General features: G+C 39.6%; 1 pseudogene; it reads right to left on the reverse strand.

The window, feature by feature from the left end:
* Positions 1 to 10,317: 10,317 nt before the first annotated feature.
* LOC137444294 (stathmin pseudogene) lies at positions 10,318 to 10,716 on the reverse strand (annotated as a pseudogene).
* Between the last annotated feature and the right edge of the window lie 10,906 nt (positions 10,717 to 21,622).

The following is a 21,622-nucleotide window of genomic DNA, read 5'->3' on the forward strand; positions in this document are numbered from 1 at the left end:
TACTGCTTGCAAGACCTTTAAAACTAAATTTTGTAAATTGGAAGCATTTTTAAAAGCTACATCATAGAATCATAGAATCAATAAGGTTGGAAAAGACCTCAAAGATCATCAAGTCCAACCTGTCACCCAATAACTCATGACTAATTAAACCATGGCTTCAAGTGCCATGTCCAATCCCCTCTGGAACACCTCCAGGGATAGTGACTCCATCACCTCCCTGGGCATCACATTCCAATGGCCAATTACTCTTTCTGTGAAGAACTTTCTCCTCACCTCAACCCCTGACGCAGTTTGGGATTGTGTCCTCTTGTTCTGGTGCTGGTTGCCTGGGAGAAGAGACCAACCCCCTCCTGGCTACAACCTCCCTTCAGGTACTTGTAGACAGCAATAAGATCTCCCTTGAGCCTCCTCTATTCCAGGCTAAACAACCCCAGCTCCCTCAGCCTCTCCTCATAGGGCTTGTGCTTATTGCCCTTCTCTGGACACGTTCGAGAGTCTCAATGTTCTTCTTAAATTGAGGGGTCCAGAACTGGACACAGTACTAAAGGTGTGGCCTAAGCAGTGCTGAGTAGAGGGGCACAATGACTTCCCTGCTCCTGCTGGCCACACTGCTCCTGATACAGGCCAGGATGCCATTGGCCTTCTTGGCCACCTGGGCACACTGCTGGCTCGTGTTCAGCGGGCTGTCAATCAGTACCCCTATGTCCCTCTCTGCCTGGCCGCTCTCCAGCCACTCTGACCCCAACCTGTAGCACTGCATGGAGTTATTGTGGCCAATGTGCAGGATGATGAAATAAAATGTCTATAGCTATGTATGTCCTGTCTTTAGGCTTTTCTGGATTAACAAAACACACGTTTTCTGCAAAGCATTAATTCATCTGTTGTCCTTTTTTTTTTTACAGAAAGACGATAAACATTGTTGTACAGCCTAGAAAAGGGAAGCATAAACCTGTTGTTCATACAGGATGAAAGGAATGAGAACTGCAAGAAAGAAACTTTTCTTGCTAGAGTGGGAAGATGTAATTTAAGAATAAATGCTTTGACCCTCTTAATGGTATTGGAAATAAATACAGTTGCTTTAGAACAGATCTTGGCAATCAAGATGAATATTTTACTTCATAAAATCATGTTCAACTAGACAAATTAATCAAGATAAAATTAAATAGATCCACTTGTCCTCTTAAAATAAGTTATAAAAACTTGTCATAGCTAAACACATTAGGTAGGAAGCACTGGAAAAATTAAAACTGACATGAATTTATTGAAACAAGCAGAACATATGCCAGATACAAGTCTTGATGCTGTCCTTTATACTTGAAAGTTCAGCACTTCAAATTGTGCGTGTGGGAAATAACAGAAAGGTTAAAAGAATAGTCCTGGAAAGGAAGACAAATCAAACAAATGATTTAACAGCAAATACTATTGTTAAAAGAATCTGTCAAGAAAGAAAATGCCACGCCAGACAGTCCAATTGATGGGTAAAGTACTTAGGGCTTGTGTTAAGAGTCCAAATTCAAGAAGTAATACCTCAAGAGGAAAACTCAGTTTCACCACGAAAATAAAACCTAATTGATTCAGATGTGCGTGCTTTTAGCTCAAAAAAAAAATTGTTGACTTAATGGAATTTGGCAAATGGAACTAGTTTTAATAAGGTTGAGTTCTTTATGATTAGGTTGTGCTGCTTAATTAGAATATGCTGAACTGGGAAATCCACTTGTAGATGAAATGTTCCCCAAAGATCTGATTATACACTGCAGTTTTAAGAACAGTGGCTGGTGCTTAGCAAGGCTGGCAGAAATAAAATCTGCTAGAAGATCAGAGATCCTTGATGATGCAGACATACAGAAAGCTTCACCATAATGGGCATGGAGTAAGTTTTAGTTTCAAGAAACTCTTCTAGCATTCCTTTTTCCTTTGAAGAGTATAAAGATGTACGGAGTCCTTTTATTATTTCCTGCTGGTTTGCTTTCTAGCCCTGTTTCATGTACAACATACTGTGATGGTGTGCTGCAGCTTCCCACTGGGCAAGTAACTAATAGAAGACAGCATCTCCTCCTCTGAACCAAGCTGAGTTTGTCAAGCCATTCTTCAGAGAGAAGACAGGAATATTTAATTAACAGCAAAATTAATACTAAAAATTTCTTCTGAGCAGGAATTCTTGGCAATTACATTGAACAACCATCTTGATCAGCTGAGAAAGCTCTATCATATTTAAAAGAAAACAAGCCATTTAAGGGAGAAAATAAAACAGCCTAGGAAAGCAATACCAATGTAGGACATCATCTGACCTTTTCAGTATTTCTGCTGAAAGCTTGTGTTGAAGCTGTCCAAAACCCAGCCTCACTTAAAGACAGTAATGCCTCTAGAAGTTGTGACATTTTAAGCTGTGGTGTAGGCAGGAGGGAGAAAATGTTTCTTAATTTCATTATATGAATATTGGAATGTTACAATTACATTCATATCCTGCATACATGCATTTGGGCCTAATGAAACAAATGATTTGGCAGAAACAAATTATAGGTTACATAGCAGATAAAGATATACATTCTGTTTTAAAATCTGGGGATATTTTACTGTTGAAACTAAGTATATATATAAGACATGTTAGAAGTTATTAATGTAAAAACAAGTATAATTTACAAGGTGGAAAAGGCATTAAAACATGAAAGTAATTATTGAATACTTATTTTGTACTTCTTATAAGCTTATTGCATATTCTGCAGTGGCTTTGACAGTAGAAATGCAAGTAATGAAACCTGATGTTTTTTTTTCCAAGCATAATCTTTTCCCTCTTTAAAACACATGCTGAGATGAAGAGGAATAAATTATATAGCAGAGACACAGACAGAGCAAAAGTGACATCTCTTCCTTTCTTCCCATGATATGGATTTCCATTCAGGTACTGCAAGATTATTATCATTATTTGCACCAGAATTATTACACAAGAATTATTTACACAAGGATATTTGATAAATTGTAGCAATATTTTCAGTAATCTGTAGTTTAGTTATTTGTAGACAAACACCTCAATGGCATTAAAAATTGTTACTACAAGAGTTTAAGAGACATCTTTCTTTTCAGCAATGAGGAATAAAGTGACAGCAACACTTTCTTAAATCCTCAGCAGCAGATAGTTCATCAGAGACAAAACTACTCAACTGAGTACCCCTGCTTACATTACCTAAAGGTAGAGCTCTGCATTTGCATTCATACCCTTACAAATGTATCATCTAAAAGGCAAGTATATGCCTGGAAATACTGTTCAAAATTATTATTGTTGAAAACTATTAAAGATATGATATGGATATTTTATCTGTGACCTGCTTTGCTATAGCTTGTGAGTGAAGCCATCTCCTCACAGGCTAGGCAATTGTGCTGCTCTCAGAGCAGTATTGAAGGGGGGCCAGAAAAATCTAACTAATTACTTTTCATTGATTTCCCAGTGGCACATTTGTAATCTACATGGGTGTGCACAGAAACCTCCTGCTGTTTTGGGAAGCACACCTTTGCTTCCACCCCAGCCAAAAGAACAGACTCCAACAATATCACTACGGATGAAGACCATCTGCACTAGATAGTTTGCTGTAAATTTCCATCCTTCCTTGTCAGTGCAGGGGAAGTAAAAATCACATAAGTTTCTTGATTTCCCAGAACTTTGCTTCATCCCATCAGCTGCCAAATAAGTACAACTGCTTAAATCTCTGTTAGCCTTGTTGGTGTTTACTTATGGATGCTGAATTATTGTGTGATGAGTGCAAGTAAAAAGGGAAAGTATACTGGGACAAGCGACAGAAATCACCAAACAATGACAGATATTGGCACAATTTACAGCAAGGTGGGGTTTTCTTTGTCTTAATGGAAATCATCCTTAACAAGAATGAACACTCTTGTGACAGAAAATCACTTAAAGTAAGTGTAATTACCATAGAATAGAAAGAATAGAATAGAATAGATCAGTTTGGAAGACACCTTCAAGATCATCGCGTCCAACCCATGATCCAACACCACCTAATCAACTAAACCATGGCATCAAGGACCCTATCAAGTTTCCTCCTAAACACCTCCAATGATGGTGACTCCACCACCCCCCTGGGCAGCCCATTCCAATGGCCAATCTCTCTTTCCATGAAGAACTTCTTCGTAACATCCAGCCTAAACCTCCCCGGCACAGCTTGAGACTGTGTCCTCTTGTTCTGTACTACACCCACAGCCTTCTCCACATCCACCAGGTGGGTCACCTGATCGTAGAAGGAGATCAGGTTGGACAGGCAGGAACATCACAGTACTTGCATATCCCTACTTTTCTCTGGCTTTAGGTCTATTCCTGTCCCACTGATCAAACTTATTCCATTGCCTAGGGAAATGTTTCAACATAAACGTTCAGAGTTTTCAGAGTAACGTTTTAGCATTTCAAATTTTCAGACGTTTGAAATTTTGTTGAGTTATAATGTGAAAATTTCAAGGGTGTCATAAATCAAAACTTATTAACTTAAAGTATGCACCAAAGCATAGAGAATAAAATGCTCAATGGAACATAAATCCTCTTTGATGTTCAGTGACAAAGGAAAATAGATACAGGAGAGTTAATTTCTCTTTCTTCTTGACTGCTGCTGATCATAATTGCCTTCCCACTTTCACTATGGCAGCCCATACATAACACCTAATATTTTCTTCATAGTCTTTTTTTTATTGCCTGTGCAGTTGCCATTCATAGGCAGTCTATAAAAACTTCTAACGGTCTTGCTCAGCTGTTTGCATCCATAACATTAGTTAACAGTAAATCTCACAGACTAAATATTCATTACATTAAAAAGGACTTCCTTTTATTAATTTTAAACTGTTTGCCTGATAATTTTTACAAATCCCTTGTGCTCATTTTATGAGACAGCCTGATTTGCATTCTCTAGGCCAATAACTTTAATTATTTCCCCTTTTTCCCCTAAGACAAAACAGAACAATCTGAAGTTCCTAATCTATTCTGCTACTGGCTTGGGATAAACAGATGCTTCAGTTCAATGGGGATTAGCCACACATCTGCATTTGCAAGATTACAGTTTCAGTGAGTGATAGCTGTCATCTCTACAATGAAGTTTCTGTACATGGAACTGTGAAGTCTGTATAGGTAACTGAAAGAAAGAGGCTTCTGCTTTCAGCTTTGAAATTCTTGCCCACAATAAATAAATGTCACAAACATTTTGCTCATATTGTTGTATGTCATTAACTTTCCACATGGTCCATCTGTGATCTCTGATTATTTCACTAATGCATAATTCTTATTGGAAAACTAGATCCTAACCAAGGTTTTCCCCTTTATGTTGCAATCCAAACTGAAAGAAAATCCTGCTTTGTGAAGGCACTTTGTAATAGAATATTTATTTACATGCTTTGCAAAATATGTACTGTTTCTGCCCAGTACCCATTTTGCTCATGTGTGGGGCCCTGAAGCTGGGACATGAGGAAGGTGGGGGCTCATCCCCTTCCAGCATCTCAGGACACGGGAAGTACAGCCCCAGCCTGGCTGGCAAATGGTTGTGGGAAGACTGGCCTTGCCAAATGGTGTTTAGTAAATGGTATTTGTGGACTCACATAGCCTAGGACACCAGTATTCAGACTCTCTGTTTTGGAAGGGTTTTCTTGGTATGAAGTGAGATAAAGTAAAGATCCTTCTTCTTGCATTCATGCAATTTCAAGGTTGTATTGGAGCAATATAGAAGTTATAACTTTTCAGGGAATAAGGTACATCTTCTACAATCCTAGGACAGCGTCTTGCTCCTTAAGTCCCTCTCAATCTCTCTTAATGCTTCTCTCCCTCTTTTGTTTTTCTTTCCAAGTTTGGTACACACTTGTGCTTTACTGTCTCTAAGCAGTGACAAGAGCTGACAATTGTTCAAAAGAAGTTCAGATCAGTTGGTTGTTTTGTGCCCCCAATTTAGTGGCTAGATCAATTATACTTATTAAGTAAATTTTATTCTTCTATATGATCAGGGGAAAAAAGAAAGTATTTGAAACAATAGACAAGTAAGAATGACCTCCTAATAGCTCACAAGGATGTCACTGCATCACTCTCAGAGAGTGTTCAAGCATAGATCAAATATAATAAAATACCTGCATGTGAGCATAAGAAGCTTGAAGGACAAACAATGGAGAAATTGGCAGCTGTGACTAACATAGAAAAATGATAGAGGGGAGTTGACAGAAACACGGTGGATGTATGATCTCACTAGCTCATAAGCATGGCGAATTCAACTCAGCAATAGCTGAGGAAGAAATACAAATGTATAAATTTTCACAAGGAGGAAAATTGCAGTTTTCACGTGATGAAACAGAGTTCTGAAGGATCTGCAGGAATCCACTCCAAAAATTTGCATGTCTATTACGATTTGATCCAGCTGTGATGGGTCCCAGTGCCACCATCGAAAACCAGAATTCAATTTATAAAGAATGAAATGAGAAAGAATAAAACTATAATAAGCAAATAAGAATGAACAGACATGCAATCAGATGTGATCATCATCTTGCACGATCAATAGTGTTCAGGAGCAAAGAAACAAACAAACAACAAAAAAAAAGGCAGGTAACTTTACATATTGATGTTAAAATGCTGTTAGAATACTTCATCTGCAAATATTGCACAACAGCTAATCACTGCACAGTTTGCCTACAGAAAACAAAACACGCCAAGGCCCCCTAGCTGAATTTACTCAGTATATTTAACAAGTAATAATAGATATATTCATTGCTATCACAACTTTTAATGAGTTTATCCTGGTGGTTTTTTTTTTTCCTTCAGTATAATTAACAACAATGAGTTAAAAAGTCAGTTTTCCAAAGCCAGGTAATATGTACTAAAAAATATTGTCAGATAATAAAGTCAGTTTTCCAAAGCCAGGTAATATATACTAAAAAATACTGTCACATAATGAGGTAACAATTCAAACAGAAAAGTCTAATCTTTTACTCAAAAGTCATTATCACAGGCTCAAAGTTTTGGCAAGTCTCTGCCAATGACTGCAACCAGATGCCTACAGAAAATGTGTTCACAAAAGCAGTGAAAATGTTAAGAACACTTTATAACTGCAGCAACATAAATGTATTTGTACCATTACAACATTTCCTGCTACAAGTTTTATTAGAAATATTTTAGCAGAACTTTAACAATTGTTTTGCCTTCCATTTTTTTTTTCTCGTTGTCACTCACCGTGCTATGAACAAGTGATAGATGATAGAGCAGGAAAAGGTAGGAACTAAGAAAAAAAAAGATCAATTTAAAATATTGAAGAACTTAAGAAAGATAAAAAAAACCCCACATTTTTACACAACAGAAAGTAAGAGAGAAGGATGATGGACACTCAACACCTGAAAATTAAAAAGAATAAGCCAAAATGAAGTTTTCATTAAAAAAAAAGTCCAGAACAAACAAACAAAACCAAAAGAACCCCAACATTTGAAACTGTTTCTCATGCAGATTCATATTTATTTTTTACAAGACCTTGAAATATTTCATAACCCTTTTCCAAGGAAAAAATAAGATGCAATTATTTTGTAATCAACCTGTTCTTTATACATCCTTCAGGGGGCTGAGAAACTGCCTTTATGCTAACAGTAGAACACAAGGGTTTTGAATGTGTTATTAAACACCATGTTACACTATATCTAGACTAGATCTAGGTAATAATCAGCAAAAAATGATAAACATTTGCATGTATGTTAAAACTCTAGAGCCAGTTCTAGTCTGCATCTGTATGTTGCTTTGGATGTGTCATTAGAAGGCAGATGATAAGAAAACAGACAGTCTGATGGGGAAAATGGAGGTTTTCGGGCAATATATTAGGAGTTAACCATGCAAATGTGAGTGATGGTATCATCTCTTTCAAAGAAATGCTTGCATATTCAGGAAGTGAAAATGAAATAAAGTAACTTTAATTAAGAAAAATGTCCACACAGTGTCTTGAGGGATGGCAAATCACTAGCGAAGTCATACAGAAAAACTCACCTGTCTCAGCTCACCAGATGGATTCTGTTCTCTTCTTCCTTCCTTCTTATGCCCTAACGCTTCTCTCACTCCAGCACCAGCACTCACATGGGAAGGAGATGCAGGCAATTGAGTTACTTCACCTGTGCAGTCAGGCATGAAGTTGATCTCACAAGAACAAGGCAAGTAAAACCAGGAGGAACTGCTTTTTCAAATGCAATCACAATCAGTTACTGTGGAAGTGAGTCTTGGAATTAAAGTGAAATCTGACAGCCTCTCTCTGGAGGAAATGGCAATGGAGATATACCTGAAGAGATTTTAATGGTGGAGGGGTGGAGTACTCTATTTTCTTAATGATTAATAGATTTTTATTTACTAAAAGAAAGCTATGAACAGCCAGTAGGAGTAGGCAGAGCAAGGCAAACACAGTCTCCTCCCACCCCAGCTGTGGTCACTTTACTCTCCCTGCCCATTCCCCTTTTTAATCCCCACCAGGAGAAGCAGAAGCTCTAAGCTGAGCCCATTTGGGCTGAGGGATCCTCCTCTCATCATTGGTGAGTACCCTTGGTGCACACTGGGTGATGGTGGTGGTGACAACAAAGGCCGGGGGGCCTGGTGGCCCCCCGGCTTGGTAGGGCATAGATTGATGACTCCTTCAATATCATCCATGGGTGCTGGTTGGGCCACGTTACTGGGGTTGAGCTCCTCTGTGTGGTATCTTGGCTGGTTGAGGGTCTTGTCCCCAGCTGTGTGTTGGGTGCAAAAATGGTGGTTGTGGAGCAGGGGCTGTTTAGGCAGGATGGAGGATGGTGTAAGGGGAGCAGGGGCTGCTTTGGGAAGATGAAGGGGGCTAGTGGGGGAGGCAGGGAGGTTGAATTAAATTATCTTTAAAGGTCCCTTCCAACTCTGGTGATTCTATGATCCTATGACTCTGTGATCTAGTTTCAACCCCCCTGCTATGGGCAGGAACACCTTCTACTAGACTAAGTCAGTATCTTTAAAGGCATATTTTTTTTCTCCTGTACATAAAATCAGAACATTATATGGTATTATGTTCACAGAATCACAGAAACCTTCAGGTTCAAATGACCCTCAGGATCACAAGTCTGACTGATAACCCTACTTTACAAAGTTCACTCCTAAACCATATCCCCAAGCACCACATCCAAAATGCCTTTAAACCCATCCAGGGGTGTTGACTAAACCATGTCCCTGGGCAGCACATTCCAATGTCTGACCACTCTTGCTGGGAAAATCTGTCCTAATGTCCAGGCTAAAGCTACCCATTCACAGCTTGAAGCCACTCCCTCTTGTTCTATCACTAATTAGAGAATCACAGTATCACTAAGGTTGGAAGAGACCTCAAAGATCATTGAGTCCAACCTGTCACCACAGACCTTATGACTAGACCATGGCACCAAGTGCCACGTCCAATCCCCTCTTGAACACCTCCAGGGATGGTGACTCCACCACCTCCCTGGGCAGCACATTCCAATGGTGAATGACTCTCTCGGTAAAGAACTTTCTCCTCACCTCCAGCCTAAACTTCCCCTGGTACAGCTTGAGACTGTGTCCCCTTGTTCTGGTGCTGGTTGCCTGGGAGGAGAGACCAACCCCTTCCTGGCTACAACCACCTTTCAGGTAGTTGTAGAGGGCAATGAGGTCTCCCCTGAGCCTCCTCTTCTCCAGGCTAAACAATCCCAGCTCCCTCAGCCTCTCCTCATAGGGTTTGTGCTCAAGGCCTCTCACCAGCCTTGTTGCCCTAAACGTGGTGTTTTTTTTTAACAGTACTGTGCAGCTTTATTTAGTCATTCAGTTACAGCAGGATTTTTAGCAGGCTGGGACAGAGCCAGAGCTTTTTTCTTTTGAAGCGTAACAGATACTGAGCATGAAACGGTGTACTACAGATTCCTTTCAGAAATGTCTTACAGAGCTGATACAAGACCAAACCATCAACCCAGCAGTGAGAAGACAGGGCTGGGAGTAGAAAAGGGTGCAGCAAGAAGCAGCTACACTGGAAAGACAACACTTTAGAAAAAAGGTGGCACGTGGAAAGTCTCTCCACTAAACCCCCCCAAAAAGAAAACAACCACCAACCAAAACCCAAACCTAAGGGTCGAGTTTATAGCTCATTTTTCAGTCCTACATCAGATTCTAGGAACTTAAAAAAAACAAACAAAACCAAACAAAAACAAATACAAACCCAAAACAAGCCCAAGCAAAAACCCAAAGATAAACCACTGGCTAGTACAGTCTTTGGGTATTTAGAGGAGGGGGAGAGAGTCAGCTTCCAGGATGATTCAGTTGGTTTCAGCCTCACCAGGGTCTTTGCCTTCTTTGTTCTTTCAAACCTCCTCAATATTCTTGTCTTTCTCCCTCAAGTGCTCCAGCTTGGCAGCCATTTGTGCCTCATGGTTTTCTTTGTTAGCTTCCATTTTGTGAGTCAGCTTCTCCTCAGCCATTTTGCTGAAGTTGTTCTCTTCAGTGGCTTTCTGGAGCACCTCCCTTTCATGCTCTCTCTTCTCAGCAAGCTGCTTCAGGGCTTCTGCTTCATGAGACTTGCACCTCTCCTCTGCTGCTTCCAGCTTCTTCTGAATCTCCTCCAGGGAGACATCCTTCTTCTTTGGAGGGGACAGGGGGAACTCCAGGGCTGCTTCTTTGCAGTGGGGGCTGAGGATCGGCTCGAACGCCTGCCCAGAAGCATGCTTCTCCAGTTCCTTCACTTGGATATCAGAAGTAGCCATGATTAAGAAAATGCCAATCCAGAAGCCAACTCTGGGAGAACTTCAATCAGATGGATTCCTATTGCGACGGAGACTGGAGTCAATACAGCTGACCAATATGATGGAGTATTGTTCCTTTATTGTTCCAGTATTGTAGGACTATAGTGTGAGTATAGCACAGTAAAGTGAAGCAAGGAAGAAGAAGGGAAAGTGTGTATCAAGGGAACTTCTACAACTTATATAATCTCAGAGAGCCTCATTGGCATAACTTCATTGGTTCCCATGAGTGACCACACATCGCACTATTATAGATTATTGGTCCAACTACTAATGACACACGAGGTTGTTGATGCAGGTGCATGTCCTGTTGTTCCAAGATAACTCTCTATGTTTATATCTACCAGTGTTCTGCTTTAGTTACATGCTACAGGCACAGCATTGTTTTGCTACACTGCTAGCCACTTACGCCTACCAGCATGTCAGGCTCTAGGTCTACACTGCCAGATTGCTCACACTGCTGGTTGTTGGCATTGCCACAGATTCCTTCCCACTCCACCACTCCAACCACCAATTACTGGTGAGAAGAGACCAGCACCCGCCTCTCCACAACATCCTTTCAGGTAGTCATACAGAGCAATGAGGTTTCTCTTCAGCCTCTTCTTTTCCATACTAACCATCCCTGGCTCCCTCAATCACTCTTCATAAGATTTATTTTCCAGGCCTTTCCCCAGTTTCATTGCCTTCCTCTGCACTTGCTCCAGTACTTAGCTCCATCAGATGAGCTGATGGATTTTGGATTCAAAGCTACCTTATATTGAAAGTGAGGTCTTCTGTATGTTGATATAAGAAATGAAATGATTACATGAAATTCAGGAGTGAATAAAAATTATTGGCATAAGAACCATTTAAAATCTCACTGAGTTTGTGGAAAGGGTTTAGCTATTTCAATACTGTTGCTCGGCAAAAGTTTGTCTGAAATGTGGGTAGTGGGAGCACTGAAGTAAGTTTGTAACTCAAAGACAAGCTGTCTTACCAATATATTAAATTATGTCATTCTAGAAAGAAAAATCCATAATCCATGCCTAATTATGCAGCCTGGCTTGATACATTTTGATTCAGAAAAAGGGTAGGAAGTATACTCTAGGAAAGCTGGGCTAGATTATCTTCAGAAGCCCTTTGCAACCCCCAACACTCCATGGTTCTGTGATTCTGTGACAGGCATTTTCTAATAGCTAGCTTTGCTTCCAAGCACACTGAAATATATGGAAATAAACTCGTGTCTACTGGTGTAATTTTTTCCCCCCAGAAATATGTTAATTTAAAGGTGATTATTTTGGCAACTAACCTCATGTTTTTTTTCTGAGTGTTATATTTAAACATTTTTTCCTCTGCAAGCCTTTATGGCACCTCAAAACTTGAGTTTGTCTTCTGAGCTAGAAGAATGGTAAGTGCTTTGGTAAATGAACAACTTGTTGGTATTCTGCTGTGCCTCTGTAAGAAATAAAGGTAAATATGTAAAAAAAGACAATTAATTTACTTTTTAGCAGCTCTTCTCAGTGAGGTCAAAATGAAACATTCATTGTGATATAATAAGAAATATTTTATCACTACAACTTTGTGTTTCAAGCCTTTCTGCAGCTGCAGTTGAGAGTTTGTACACACTTGGAAGTCTTGGGGTTTGTATTCTAACGTCTCTTTAAAGTGACAGATGAGCTTTTCAGGCTGCTCCCCTTTTATTTCAGACATTTTATCCACGCTTCCTGCACAGCTTGGGGATTGATGATTTGGAACAGAATAGTTTGAGTTATGGATATGCACTACAGCACAGGAAGCTCCACTTGACTTGAGGAGGAACTTCTTTACTGTAGGCATCAGGGAGCATTGGAGCAGGCTCTCCAGGGAGGTTGTGGGGTCTCCTTCTCTGGAGACTTTCAAGACTCCTTTGGACACATTCCTGCACAACCTGCACTGGATTCTATGCTCCTGATCTGGCAGTGGGGTTGGACTCATTCGCAGGAGCTCCCTTCCAACCACTAACATCCTGTGATCATCTTGTAATTACATATCCTAGTTATTTGTCAAATGCTCCATTTAAATGGATGTCAATTTCCATACTGAGGGACAGCATACTTTTACTAATAATTGCTCTATAAAAAAACATTTATAAAATCAATCTTTCTTTTTTAAATTTGGTTGTTTTTGGTTTTGGGATTTTGGTTTTTTATTTTTTTTTAATGGGTGTTTGGGTTTTCCTTCTTTTGTTGTTTTCTATTAACAAAAGAAAATCAATAGCTGTAAATCTGATACCAGAAAATGCATCTAGTGATATATCAGATTGTGGAATTCAGTGTACATGATGTCTTGTGACCAGCTGAAACCAGGAGATGTGGGATTATACTAAAATAAAGGACACAGGAGCTTAGTCATCAGTGAACAAGAATTATGCAATTAGTTCCCCTACATTATGTTGTTAACCTTCTCAGTAGTCTTTTGCTCAACCATCCATTTCTGCTCAAACATTGCAGGGAGATATTGGACTATAGGAATTAATAGTGCAATAAAGTATAAGATCTTGGTGTTCATTAAAATAAAACTAAAGGGACTTTCTGTTAGAGAAAAGATGAATGTGGACATATACTTCATGTTGTTTGTGTCTATGTTGTTGGGGTTTTTTTTGCCAGTAGGAGCACTGTTCCTTAAATGAAACCTGCTTTTTCTTTTCTTGAGGAATTGTATTTGCTATATTATATTTTTCTGTTGTACTGATCAAGGAAAAAATAACACAATAAAAATAAAGCAACCATACATAGTCATTTCACCTGAGAGAAGTGTAATGTTTCATGCATTTTTTTTCTCATGTAAATGAGGAATCAGGTCTCTTAGAGCAGTTACAATGACATATATCATAAACCCACAGACTGACATCAAAATATGCTGTACAATCTCTTTCCTTACCTAACCATGCAGTGAATTACAGATGCGGTAGTCCATCTGTTTAGTATAATCAGAAGGAATTGGGTAGTTCAGCTTTCTCTTCCAGTTTAAACAAAAGTCAACCCAGGAGGCACAGGAAATTCAGATTTCAATTTGTTATAAGTATAACCTATCTTCTGCAGCGGGGGGGAAGGATCTGTTCTTATTTTCCTTTTGAAAGACATCCTGCTTTATTTGTTTAGTGAGAAATACCTTAGAAGGAAGCATTTCTCAATATTTTTGTTTATGCATATAAATGTCTTTCATTCTTTTTGCTTTCTGAAGTTACCACTAATTTAACTCACAGAGATTCTACAGAGAATACCATTTTTATAGCTTTCATGGTAATAAGCTATGGAAGAGAGCTGATAAATCCTTCTTTATTTCATGACTGAACAAAGGACAGCAGTATGAAAATGTTCCTTTTTCAGCATCAGAGAACTTTCTGCAAGACAGGAATTTCTCAGCTGAGTGGGACTTTTGTGAGACTAATCATAACATTTCCTTTCTACATCAAGTTTCAGAAGGCTTGGTATAGTCCTATCAGTAGGGTAGCTAAGCACATATACAGAAGAAATATTAAGAGACAGTAACACGTGTGATGACAAGAAGTCTCTATCCATTGGGAATCTATGCTCTCAACCTTTTGGGGAACACAGACAAAGTCCATGTTGGTCGTAGAATCACAGAATGGTCTGGGTTGGAAAGGACCTCCAGAGGTCATCTAATTCAACCCCTGCTGCAGTAAGCATGTGCATCCTCAGCTAAATCAGGAAGCTCAGAGCCTTGTCAAGCCTTGCCCTTAATATGTCTAACAATGGGGCCCCAAATGCCTCCCTGGGCAACCTGTTCAAGCGTTCCACTACTCTTATGATAAAGAACTTGTTTCTAATATCCAATCTAAATCTACTCTTCTCTAGCTTGAAGCCATTGCCCCTTTGAAAACTGTGTCCCTCCCTCCTTCTTGTAGGACCCGTTCAGGTACTGGAAGTTTATTATTAGGTTTCCCCAGAGCCTTCTCTTCTCCAGGCTGAACAAACCCAGCTCCCTCAGTCTGTCTTCACAGCAGAGGTGTTCCAATTCCCTGATCATTTTCATGGCCATCCTCTGGACCCACTTCATCAGGTCCACATTCTTCCTGCATTAAATGCTCCAGACCTGTATGCAGTGTTCCAAATGAGGCCTTATAAGAGCAATGTGTTAGAATTAACTCACTTGATCTGCTGGCCAAGCTTCTTTTGATGCAGCCCAGGTTACAGCTGGCTTTCTGGGCTGAAAGTGCACACTGTCCTGTATATTCCTCCAGAATTCAACACCATCTCTACCTGCAAGCAATGATAAATGGAAAATATATTAACATAGCTATTTTGAAAATACATTTTAAAAGTGGTAACCATGGTACTCTAGCTCAAAGGTCCTTAGGCAACATTTTCTTCAGAGCATTCATATCCACCTGCTGAGAGCACTTTGTCTCAGTGTGGATGCAGCTGCAGGCAATTGCTTTGAAAAGCTGCTGTTTGACTCCTCCTGTGACTGTTCAACTTCTGCCTAAGGCAACTTCTGATCAGCTAGTTAAGTCTAACAGCATACACAGAGGAAATTAAGGGTATTGTACAAAGACAAGAAGGAGAGAAAACCCAACATTTATGATATATAGCAGGTATGATTTCATGGACAGTTAATCAGGACCTTAGTCAGGGTCCACATAGCCATAGACACTTCAATGTGTCCGGAGAAGGGCAACAAGGCTGGGGAGAGGCCTTGAGCACAAGCCCTATGAGAAGAGGCTGAGGGAGCTGGGATTGTTTAGCCTGAAGGAGAGGAGGCTCGGGGGAGGTCTTATTGCTGTCCACAACTACCTGAAGGGAGTTTGTAGCCAGGAGGGGGTTGGTCTCGTCTCCCAGGCAACCAGCACCAGAATGAGAAGACAGTCTCAAGCTGCGCAGGGGAAGTTTATGCTTGAGGTGAGGAGAAAGTTCTTCACAGAGAGTTGTTAGACATTGGAATGTGCTGCCCAGGGAGGTGGTGGAGTCACCGTCCCTGGAGGTGTTCAAGAGGGGATTGGATGTGGCACTTGGTGCCATGGTCTGGTAGGCATGAGGTGTTGGGCTTAGGCTGGACTTGATGATCTTTGAGATTTTTTGCAACCATGTTGATTCTATGATTTCTGGTCCCTGTCTTCTATCTAGCAACAACTATGCTTATGCATCACTGGTCAGAGTACATTTAAAAACTCTTTTCTTAAGACTAAATCCCATGGCAAACTGTATTCCAGAAAGAAAACCAACTTTTTGTTTCTTTGAAAGTGCTAGCCTAGGGAAAAAAAGAAATAAAAATAATCATGCACTTTTAACATTATGTCAATCTTATCTCCAGGATCAGTAAGGATGGGATTTGAGGCAATTGTTTACATGTTTTACTTCAATATATCCAAAATAAATTTCATAGTGCTTGATACTGACATTATTTTAAGAACATGAATCAAGAAGTGATCTGCTTCTGTTCTCATTTTTGGCACTAGTGAGTAGTATGGCAATTTCACAACAGTTATAGAAGGTGTAAAACACACAGGAAAAGTCCTTTTTGTTTCTTGTCAAAGATCTTGACAAGCTATCTTCTTGGGGATTTATTTTTTTTTTTCCTGTGGAAAATAGCACACTAGCACTTCCATTTTCCAGTAGTCTCTGAAGGGTGAGCAACTTTCTTTAGCTTTAAGAGACACTGAAATCCTTTATTACCTTACAGTCAAGTATACATTTGTAAAAGAGAGCTTTAAAAACAGCTATAAGGAAAAAAAAAAAATTCTATCTAGCTGTAATCCACAGCAAAACCAGATGAAGTTTAATAACATCATAAACTCAAAATGCAAATAGGAACTGCTTTAAATAACCTGAGAAATTTGCAATACTAGGTAAGAATTCCACTTATATATATATTGTCAAATAGACTTAAATCTATATTCAAATACATTTTCCTAAATCACTGAAGTTCTTTAGAAATACTGCTAGAGCTGAAGTGGCAGTCAGTTGACTTTAATGACTGCCTGATGAGCATGACATGGTGCATTTAAGGTCTGTCAGTACTTCTCAATGCAGTATGGTTTTGATATTGAATATGCAGTTAAAAAAAGGCAAAAGAAATATTTTTTTCTCTTAGTTTTAGGGAACTGGAAAAGAAAAAAAGGTTTAATCATTTGTTAGAACAGAATGGAGTAGGTTGGGAAAGACCTTTGAGATCATCAAGTCCAACCCATCACCCAACACCATCTAATCAACTAGACCATGGCACCAAGTGCCCCATCCAGTCTCTTCCCTCTCCTTAAACACCTCCAGTGACGGTTACTCCACCACCTCCCTGGGCAGGAGGGATGCTTACATACTATTTACTTGTTGAGACAGTATTTGATTTGCATTGCACTTTACTGTTGTATAAGAGGTTTGTGCATCTAGAGTTTATATATATAAAACCATTATTTTTTTCTCATATAAACACTATTTTTTCCTCATTCTTTTAATCACTCAGATGTGTTGTTATAATGCATTTTATCCAGTTATTTAGAACTCCCTGCAAATATTCTAAATTATTTCCATTAATATATAACTGACTGGTTTCTACATTTGCATCACAGATGAGCTTTGCACTTTTCAGATATACAGTAGTTATGAGTAATATCATAGTATCATAGTATCATAGGATCAGTCAGGGTTGGAAGGGACCACAAGGATCATCTAGTTCCAACCCCCCTGCCATGGGCAGGGACACCCCACACTAGAGCAGGCTGGCCAGAGCCTCATCCAGCCTGCTCTTAAACACCCCCAGGGACGGGGCCTCGACCACCTCCCTGGACAACCCATTCCAGGGCTTCACCACTCTCATGGGGAAGAACCTCCTCCTCACATCCAGCCTGAATCTCCCCACCTCCAGCTTCATTCCATTCCTCCTAGTCCTATCACTACCTGAGATCCTGAGAAGTCCTTCCCCAGCCTTCCTGTAGGCCTCCTTCAGATACTGGAAGGCCACAATTAGGTCACTTCAGAGCCTTCTCTTCTGCAGACTGAACAGCCCCAACTCCTTCAGTCTGTCCTCATAGGAGAGGTGCTCCAGCCCTCTGATCATCCTTGTGGCTCTTCTCTGGACACGTTCCAGCACCTCCACATCCCTCTTGCAATAGGGGCTCCAGAACTGGACGCAGTACTCCAGGTAAGGGTCTCACCAGAGCTGAGTAGAGGGGGAGGATTACCAATGAAAATTTTGAGAGGTAGACATACATATAAAAGAATAGATTTTGCTTAATAGTACAAAATGAGGAGAGAGGAGATTATATATACATATAAAAGCAAACTCTACAGTATAGAGGGAATGTTATTACTCAGATTTTCTGCTTTGAATTTGATATTTGTAGGGGAAGTTCCTGCATATTTGTACATACAAGAAGTCTTTAATTGTGATTTGTTTTCAGATGCAATATTGAAAAAGATACCCAGATGGAATATGTCATTCAGTGAAAGAAACATGTCAAGACTTGCTTTTCCTTCTGAAAGAATTGAGAGGCTGACTCTAAACTCAGTGGTAACTCATCTGTACATGGCTGCCAATTTGTTTGCTGACAAGTGAAAGTAAGAAATTGGCAGTCTAAATCACACGGAATCACAGAATCACCGAGGTTGGAAGAGACCTCAATGATCATCAAGTCCAACCTGTCACCACAGACCTCATGACTGAACCATGGCCCCAACTGGCACGTTTTGTTTGTTGTTTTGCCTTGCACTTTCAGAAGAGTTACTTGACTCATCAGAAGAAATATTTTCTCTTAAAATGAATCATATTTCAGTGGGGAAATACTGCATTTTAAACAACTGAGTTTTGCAATCAGATTGTATAGACATCTTCTTTCTCCCCTCTGCCCCACTATGCCACACCCCTATGCTAACTCAAACCAGTGCAAAAGCTGATACCTCCCCAAATATAAAAGTCAGAAGAAGACCCTAAGATTATCTGATAAAGATGTTAATGATAGAAGCCTAATGATTGTTTTTGAGAGATCAAAAATACCTGTTTGAGCAGATTTTCTTTTCCTTCAGAAAGCAATCATAACTTAAGGATTCTGAAAACATGTTATTGACACAGTGCTCCTGGATCCAATTCAACTCACAGCGCATGTGAATAAAGCTGAACAGTGTGAATAATTTTCATCAGATCCTGCTTAGTCAGGAATGTTGTGTAGTAATGCCAAGAGGCACAGAATAAAACTGTAAAAAAGGCAATCTAATAAATTTCAAATTAGGCCTGAAACATTTATAATTTAAAAGGTCTGTTATTTACACAATAACCTATAAATAAACGTACACATATTAAAGTTTACATATACTAGTGCTCATGAAACTCTCTAAATCTACACAGGCAGGGAAGAAAGAGACATAGCTTTGGCAGTACACATGAAATACTTCAATAAGACCAATCACAAATACCTAGTTATATATTCCCCTTTAGCAAATCTAGAATCTGCTTTGCTTTTAATATGCTTATGACAAAGGAGAATGCTTTGCCATGGAAAGCTCAAGGATATAATTTATCAAGCAATATCTGTTTAGGAGACAACAGACTTGTAAAAGCCAAATTAAAGAAGCTGACTTTGCCTTTGAGATGATGATTGTTCTACAAAAGTGTGTGAGGAGGTTGAGTGTTCTTGCTCTTAGGGGAGGTTGTAAGAGCTGACTTCTATACTACATCTAACATCCATTTTTAAAGACAGCTATAGAAAGCGTATCCCTTACAAGCCTGGAGTCAAGTGTCTCTTCTAATTCAAGGCCAGTCACTAGGACTTTAAACATAGGTTTTGTTACACTGCTGGTTTTGACAAGAATAGCTATAGAAACTCCTGGTTTCATCCCCCTCAAGTGTAGCTCTTACATAGAAAAGTAATCATAATTGTACCTTCTCCTGGCTTTTCCCACAAATAATTGAGAGTTATCACAATAATAGTTATAATAATTGTGATGACACCTGAGTATACATCCTTCAATAATCACAAAGTAAATAAGTCTCCTAATAGATCCATTTGACCAGACAGTGGTGAGTACAAGTCAGACAAGCATGAATTTGCTTTTTGCTAGAGCGATATGATTGCTGGATTTTGTATTGAATCACATTTCCCTCATCTATTTCCTCACCTTCAGAGGCAAGCTTTCTTTTTATTATAAGAATGAGAGTTACACCTATTCCATACTTTCTAAGAAATGAGATGAAGGCAACAGGAAGAACTGGTGTTTATTAAGGAATGGAAATCATTATCTTGCCACTGTTATCATAGCTCCCTTCCTGTATGCTTTGACATCACTCTCATCACTGTTTTTAACAAGCTTGGCACTGACGTTTCCTTTTTGCCTCAGTTTTCAAACACTAATTGCATGATTAAATGTTTTGTGTATTCAAATGACCCCTTGCTTAGACACTAATAACTTTCCACTTCCCACTTTAACTGCATCTCCTTGTTGGTTTTTTTCTTCATTCTCCTATACTGAAATTTTCCCTTGATCTTTTTTTTCAAGAAAAGCAGATTTTCTTGCATTCCCAGCTTTTCTTTCACAACTTGAGAAGCCTAATTATGGTTCAACTTGTCTGCAAGAATTAGGTCCTCAACACATGCCGCATCAATGCTAGAACCAGTGTAGCTCTCAAGCCTTATGCAACTTTCCATTTCCCATGAGCATCATTTCTTCTTGTCTCCCTGCCAGGTGTGTGCATAGAATTGATGAACCATGAGTTGAGGCAAAATGTGAAAGTGGAAAATACTATTGATAATTTCTTTGCTAACTGATACTTAGTGGCCTTACCTACATGGATCAAGTTTTCACTCCTTTTCACATGGTCTGACCTTGATACAGGTCTGATTTTATTTCTCACTGTAAAAAACAATGCCAGGAGTATTGCCTGCAGATACCCTTTTATTTTTAACTCAAAACTCTACCTTAGAGCATATCTAGAGGAGAGAATTTGTCCAATGTTACTCCAAATTCATTAGTATTCATTACTCTTCTGCATTCAATTAGTGAAGATTTCTTTCAAAGTTCCTCAAGAGTCAGTGCTGTTCAAGAAATACTAATATGGTGGCACTGCTTTGCTGTTTCTGTTGCCCTCTTATTTATTTATTTATTTACTTTTATTAGTTTTCCCTCTTGAAGTGGTGTCTGGACTGATTGTATTTGGTTTAGCTGAGCTGGAGTTAGTTCTCCTCAAAGCGTCCTTCTAGTGCTCTGTCTTGCAGTTGTAGTTGATAACACACCAGTGTTTTGGCTTTGGCTACTACTGAACAAGTATCCAGGCTATGTTTTTCCAACATTTCCCTGCCCTGAGAGTCTGAAGGATGAGCAAGATCTTGGGAGGGGACACAGCCAAGCCAGCTGACCCAAACCTGCCAAAGGGCTATTCCATGCTATATGATGTCAGCTCATATATAAGAACAAATCGAAAGAAGGAAGTGTGGTGGATATTCACCCATGGTGTTTGTCCTCCAGAGGAATTATGCATAGAAAGCCCTGCTTCCTGGGAGTGACTGATCACTGTGTGCTGATGGGAAGCACAGATTAACATCTCCTTTATTTTCGCTTCTACGCAGTCTATTGCTTTTCTTATCACTATTATTAAATTGTTTCTATCTTATAACTGGCTTTTGTTGTATTTTCTCCTCTCCCCTATCCATCTAAGAAGGGACTCCCCTGATAGAGGGGCTTTGGTGAGCATTTGGCCTCCAGCCAGGGCCAAAGCACTGTACTATGCTGAGTAAGTAGGAAATTGTGCTGGGTGAGAACCTCAGGGAGGGAAGACATCATGCTCAGGGTTTGATCACTACCTTTACTGACAGATACTATCTGGCAAAGTCTAGCATCTACTCTGTCACAAAGCTGTGGAAAATGCATTCCCACTGAAGGAATACCCATGGTCTTATAATAGTAAT

Source organism: Melanerpes formicivorus, unplaced genomic scaffold, assembly GCF_026170545.1.
Source record: "Melanerpes formicivorus ecotype bairdi unplaced genomic scaffold, bMelFor1.0.p_v2 SCAF_11, whole genome shotgun sequence".
NCBI classification, from domain to species: Eukaryota; Metazoa; Chordata; class Aves; order Piciformes; family Picidae; genus Melanerpes; species Melanerpes formicivorus.